Genomic DNA, 6762 nt, shown 5'->3' with positions numbered 1-6762 from the left:
ACTTTACCATCTGAGCCACCAGGGAACCTGGTGGCTCCATGTGCTCTGGACCATAGCAGCTCTGATGCCCTCCCAGCTCAGCCATATCCCATAACCTGACATAGCTAGTCAGAGGTTCAGATGTGTCTACCCCGTGCCCTCAAGTTGATTAGAAGTTACTAGAAGGCAGTGACCCCACTCGTTCATTCAAGTGTTTATGGAGCACCTAATAGGGAGGGGTCAGCCCTGCTCAAGGTGCGGGGCACAGAGGAGAACACCACTCCTGTGGAGCCTCTGAACTAGAGGGGGAGCAAACGCACATGTGCGTTGTTCGTGGGCAAGGACTTCCCTGGTGGTGCAGTGGTTAAGAATCTGCCTGCCAATGCAGGGGACATGGGTTTGATCCCTGATCCAGGAAGATCCCACTTGCCAAAGGTCAACCAAGCCTGCAAGGTGCAGCTACTGAGTCCGTGTGCCCAGAGCCCATGCTCTGCAACAAGAGAAGCCACCACAATGAGAAGCCCTTGAATTGCAACTTGAGAGGAGCCCCTGCTTGCCACAACTAGAGAAAGCTCACATGCGGCAGTGAAGACCCAGAGCAACCAGAAATAAATGAATAAGAACTCCATATCCGTGGTCCAGAGAAAGCACTCACCTAAAGCAAACACGTCTGGAACACCACCTGAGTCTGAATGAAAACCGTAAAGTAAGTCCTTCCAAGGTACCTGGCATATGGTGAAAACTCAATAATATTAGCTACTGTTATCATTTTGCCTGTTGCATGCTAAGTTGCTTCAGCCATGTCTGACTCTTTGCAACACCATGGACTCTAGCCCACCAGGCTTCTCTGTCCATGGGATTCTCCAGGCAAGAATGCTGGAGTGGGTTGCCATGTCCTCCTCCAGGGGATCTTCCTGACCCAGGAATCAAACACGAGTCTCCTATGTCTGTTGCATTGGCAGATGGGTTTTTTTACCACTAGCGCCACCTGGGAAGCCCCCCCCCCCCATTATGATTTTACTAAGCAGCTACTACGTGCCAGACTCTGGGCATGGCACCTTCCTCATATTTTCTCCTAACTTTTATAACAGCCCTAGGAGATAAACACTGTTATTCCCATTTTACTGATGAGGAAATTGAGGCTCAAATAAGTCCTGCTGAGGCTACAGGCTAGCTGCTATCCACCAGTCAGGCATCAGGACTCTGTCAGACATAAACAGGCTGAGGCTTTGAGCAGAAAAGCCGTAGACTATTTCAGAGGAGGAGATTTGCATGCTCAACGCGGATGTCTTCACCGGAGTAAACATTTCCAGGTCAGAGCGCCTTCGGGAGAGGAAGGAGGTGGCCCCCCAGCTCCAGTCTCCTTAACTGCACCCTGGGAAGTCTGCACACTGCCTTTCTTTCTCCCCTCCTGGTGGTCTAATCTGGAGTCAGATCCAGCCGCTGGCTCTCGCAGATGGGGAAGGACTGCCAGCCAACAGGAAAACAACAGGTGAGCCTCCAAACAGTCCCCTTCTGTGCCTTGGGCAGGGTGTCTGCCTTGGCGACTGCAGGGCCCCGCTGACTTCTAGAACCTTCTGTCTCTGCAGGTGTTTTAGGAACTTGGCCTCAGCGCTTCAGTGACCCATATTTTATTACCTTTCAGGTTTCTATAATTCATCATTCAGTCCCTTCTGAAAACCTAGAATGAGAGTTTAGCAGCTCAGAGCCCCGGCCTCTCTCCATTCTCTCCCCAAACACATCAGCTTGTTTGTTCCCTTTCATCCGGGCTCTTCCTGTCGCATTCTGCCTGTTCAATGGGGAAAGAGTGAAACCGGATGGCTGGACCCAGTGCGGGGAAATGACTTCAGAGCCACCTTTGTTTCCCTCATTCCTTTGAGCACACTTGGCCCCCGCGTCTCTATGAAAGGGCTTGTTTGAACCATTTGGAACATCTCGCGAGTGGGAGATGCTGTGGCCAGAATCGCTCACATCTTTTCAGGCTGCCTGAGACTGGGTGAAACTGCCAAATTTTTGCAACAAAACTAACCATGACATTGGACATTGTGTTATAAATTAGCCACAGCCTTCCAAGCAAATTGTCTCTTTTCATTGTGTCAGTGTAAGCCTTTGGAACGTTTGGCTCCAGCTACTGACTTCGGAGAGACTCAGAGAATATTTTTGTTCGGCCCCAAACCAGCCCTTCAGACACTAAGCTGCATGGGCTAATATATGTATCTTAGTTGACAGCTCTTCTTACCACACTTACTCAGAAGATTCCTGTTGGTTATATTTCATTTCTCTGCCTAAAATTCGGTTAATGGGCTTCTCAGTTTTGATGTAGCAGGAACCATCTCCATTTGTCTTTGAAACAAAAAGATGTACTTCTCTTTTCTTAGGCTTTTCACAATGATTATTGGAAGTTTCTTTGAAGGAGGAGTTCTTTTCAGAACTCCAGTGAGAGTTATTAAAATGTGTTATTATGTTGCTCTAGGTGACATATAGAATTTCAGCATTCAGTACTCACAGAAGCAATGAAAATTTCTATTTCTGTTAAATCACTCTGTGTTTTTTTTAAAAAAGAAAACATCTATGCATCCACTTGAGCTCTGTCACCAACAGCCAGATCAAGTGTTTGTTATTAAAAGGAAATCTGAAAAAGAAAAACTCAAATGCTATCTCATTTCTTTTCTTACTTTTCTTTTAACTTTTTTCCACAGAGAAGATGGCAGGGGACACATTTGGACTTAAAAAGTAATTTTGAAGTAGTAAACTTCATTAAAATTGAGTTGAGATGACAGTTACCAGAAATAGAATAAACCTTCTTACAATATGTGCAAAACACACCCGTTACATTGATGATCCATTTTTATTGGAGTAGAGTTGATTTTCAACATTGTGTTAGCTTCTGCTGTGCAGCAACGGGATTCAGCGTTAGATCTGTAATGTTTTAACCACAACAGAGACCAGGCACTGCTGCCTGCGCCCCTCCTCCCTGGAAGGGGGACACTTGTGACCGTCGCAGAGCGTTCAAGCAACATGGTATGTATGGGCTTCCCTGGTGGCTCAGTTGGTAAAGAATCTGCCTGCAATGCAGAAGACCAGGTTGGATCCCTGGGTAGGGAAGATCCCCTGGAGAAGGGAATGGCTCCAGTATTCTGGCCTGGGGAATCCCATGGACAGAGGAACCTGGCAGGCTACAGTCCATGTGGTTGCAAGGAGTCAGACATGACTGAGCGATTAATACACACACACACACACACACACACTAACAACGTATCAGGTCATAACAACTGGATCAACTTGCACTCCCTTTTAAAACTGAACAAAATGCCTATTCTTTCTTATTTTCCCAGCAGAAATCTTTATTTAATCAGAACTGTTGCTAAGCGTGACTTAGAGTCTATTGAGATGGTCCCCAGATGAGAGGTATCCACACGTGTCCAGGGATCTCTGTTTTACCAAGAAAACCTACCAAGGGTCAGCTGCCTCCTCCCCGTCTTCTCTCTCTGCTTCTCTCCTCCATGCCCCCTGCCTTCTGCAGCTCCTTCCTGTCTCCTGTGTTCTGGGCGGAGTTCTGCATGGACAGGATGGGGAGGCTAATAACAGGGCAAACAGAGACGCGCTGGCCACTTCTCACAGGGCCACAGCATACACGTCAACACCTCTTGGGTAATGGAAGCTTTCCAGAGAATTCTGCCCTTCTTAGGAGAAAGCAGCACTTTAAAGTGAACCCTGGTCTCATTACAAGTCAAGCTCCAGCCAGTTTCAACAGCACGTTTCAGCAAAGATGACTTTTTACACTTAGCTAGCCTTCTTCGAGAAGGCACTGTCTCCAGGGAAGTCAGGGGGACTTTGCAGCCTGTCTGTGCTTACAGAGGTGGTGGGTGGTACCACACACCCATTGAGGCTTTGGGGTCCCATCGTCTGCCACTGCAAAAATTTCAGCTTCTCCACCTAAAGCAAGGGTGGAAGGCAGGTTTGGGGGAACAGGCAGGGGATGTTTTAAGTTTCTATGCAAGAAAAATGAAGCCTGCCACACGTATCTACTTGGGGTGAAAGGAGTCACTAACACACACACACACACACACACACACACACACAAACACACACCCTTTAGGCAAAGACAAGAGTCGTTGTTATGGCGGACATAAGTTGCTCCCCAAGCATGTCCTGAATGTGGTAGGCCACTGCAGCTGGCTCCCCTGGAGCCAGCCCACAGGGCTCCTGCCAGGGGCTACAATGGCCTGCTGGCCCTTGCCAGCTGTCACACTCTGCATGCCGCTGGAGCTCTGCTCCAGCAGAAGGGGCATCCAAGTAACCAGCTTCAACAGGCACCAAGTCCTGTGCCCATGCTAGGCCTGCACAGCTACCCGGAGCCCTCTCCTAGGGCTCAGGCAAGAGCACTTTAATATGCAGTGACCAGCAGGTCCTACTGATGGTGTCCCGGGTAGAAGAAGGGATCCCTCTTTCCTCAGGACAGAGATCTGGGGAGGTTCAGGGCTCCAGCAGTCATGTACGGATGTGAGAGTTGGACCATAAAGAAAGCTGAGGGCTGAAGAATCGATGCTTCAGAATTGTGGTGCTGGAGAAGACCCTTGAGAGTCCCTTGGACTGCAAGGAGATCCAACCAGTCCCTCCTAAAGGAAATCAACCCTGAATATTTATTGGAAGGGCTGATGCTGAAGCGGAAGCTCCAATACTTTGGCCACCTGATGCAAAGAGCCAACTCACTGGAAAAGACCTGAATGCTGAGAAAGATTGAGGGCAGGAAGAGAAAGGGATGACAGGATGAGATGGTTGGATGGCATCACCGACTCGATGGACAGGAGTTTGAGCAAACTCTGGGAGATGGTGAAGGACAGAGAAGCCTGGTGTGCTGTGGTTCATGGGGTCATAGAGCCGGACACAACTTAGCAACTGACCAAAAAAGGGGGGGCGCTAAAGAGAACCATCAGGGACACCTCCAGGGAAGAGGGGCCCTTTGTGGGGAAGAGCAATGTGTGTGTTTCCATCTTTGATCCCTGGGCACCCCTGTCTGTGGAGGGGGAGTTTTTAAGCCACAGTCCTAGGTTGAGCTTCCCAGGTGGCTTAGGTGGTAAAACGTCTGCCTACAATGCAGGAGACCTGGGTTTGATCCCTGGGTTGGGAAGATCCCCTGGAGAAGGGCATGGTAACCCACTTCAGTATTCTTGCCTGGAAAATCCCATGGATGGAGGACCCTGGTAGGCAAAGAGTTGGACACGACTAAGCGACTTCACTTTCACTTTCCTTGGTTGAGCTTCTGTCTTTCTCATCCACTTTCTCTTTCTGCTGGCAGGTGAAAGCCCCAGGGTCCACACCTAGGATGTGGGCAGAGGAGGAAGCCAGAGGGTCCTCGGCTACAGGACAGTGGGGTCCTCAGGGTGAGGGCAAGCTTTGCTAGAGGAGGGCCATGTAGGTGGGATCCCAGGAGCCCTCTCTTCTAGGACAAGCCCGAACCCATCAACTCCACCATACTGGCTTGGCCCAGGCTGTCTCCTCCAGCCTTTCACCCCGTCCCCAACCCTCCTCATCATGGCCCCCTCCCCAGCTTCCTGGAGGCCTGGTCCAGCTGGAGGGAATTCTGGAAGCTGGTCACCGATGGGGCAGCTCTGCCTGTCCTGTCTGAAGGTTAATCCTCAACCCCAGAAACTCATCACCCTCTGGGAGCCTTAGTTTCACCATCCGCAGCAGGGACTTTAAAAATGCTCAGCTCTTAGGGTTCCCCTGAGAGTCAAATGCAAGTGTCTGTGAAAATGCTTTGAGAAACAGGATGCCTTAACACAAGGGCAAATGATTACACACACACTTACCTGCTTGAAGGGTCTTGGTAGGATCCCCTAGCACACTTGAGGGACTTACTTAGGGAGAGAGGAAGAGGCCTCAGAAAGGATCTGAGTCCCCTGCAGAATTATATGGACAAGAAGGAGAGAGATCAAGGAAATCACCTTGAAAGTTTCAAGCAGGTCATTTCAGTTCAGTTCAGTCACTCAGTCATGTCCCACTCTTTGCGACCCCATGGACTGCAGCATGCCAGGCCTCCCTGCCTATCACCAACTCCCGGAGTTTACTTTTAAGGTGATTTCCTTGATCTCTCTCCTTCTTGTCCATACAATTCTGCAGGGGACTCAGATCCTTCCTGAGGCCTCTTCCCCTCTACCTAAGTGAGTCCCTCTAGTGTGCTAGGGGATCCTACCAAGACCCTTGACTCTCTGTGAAGCCTAGGGGAAACTCTTGGATTAAAGCTCCATTTTCCAATGGAGTTTTCACATATTTCAAGGAGGAACCTGTGAGCTAGTGGAGATTTCAAACCAAATACTCAGACACCCCCAGGACACACTGTCGTTGCAAAGCTCTGGGAGGATAAAGAAATGAACAAGTGGTTCCCACCCTCAAAACAATCACAAGTAAATGCAGGGATAACCTCCACATAACACAATTAGGCTACAGGGAAAAGCTGCCAATGGTTTGCCAAGAGTGATGAGGGGAAGAAGATGAGAAATCACCAAAACTTTGAGAAGAAAGTAAATTGGAGCTGAACCCAAGGCCTGGACAGGATGTTACGCAAAACTGGAGGTCAGACTCTTGAGAGTCCCTTGTTCTGCAAGGAGATCCAACCAGTCAATCCTAAAGGAAATCAGTCCTGAACATTCATTGGAAGGACTGATGCTGGGGCTGAAGCTCCAAAACATTGGCCATCTGATGTGAAGAACTGACTCATTGGAAAAGACCCTGATGCTGGGAAAGATTGAGGGCAGGAGGAGAAGGGGACAACAGAGGATG

The 6762-nt window shown here is 49.2% G+C and overlaps 1 long non-coding RNA gene across 1 annotated transcript; it reads left to right on the top strand.

The window, feature by feature from the left end:
* Positions 1–577: 577 nt before the first annotated feature.
* LOC105004626 lies at positions 578–2598 on the top strand. Its single transcript, XR_827245.1, has 3 exons — positions 578–685; positions 1293–1471; positions 1625–2598. It is a non-coding gene; the product is annotated as an uncharacterized LOC105004626 (long non-coding RNA).
* The last annotated feature ends 4164 nt before the right edge of the window (positions 2599–6762 follow it).

Source organism: Bison bison, unplaced genomic scaffold (genome assembly GCF_000754665.1).
Source record: "Bison bison bison isolate TAMUID 2011002044 unplaced genomic scaffold, Bison_UMD1.0 scf7180017864481, whole genome shotgun sequence".
Taxonomy (NCBI): Eukaryota; Metazoa; Chordata; class Mammalia; order Artiodactyla; family Bovidae; genus Bison; species Bison bison.
This window is presented reverse-complemented; position numbering and strand designations above follow the sequence as displayed.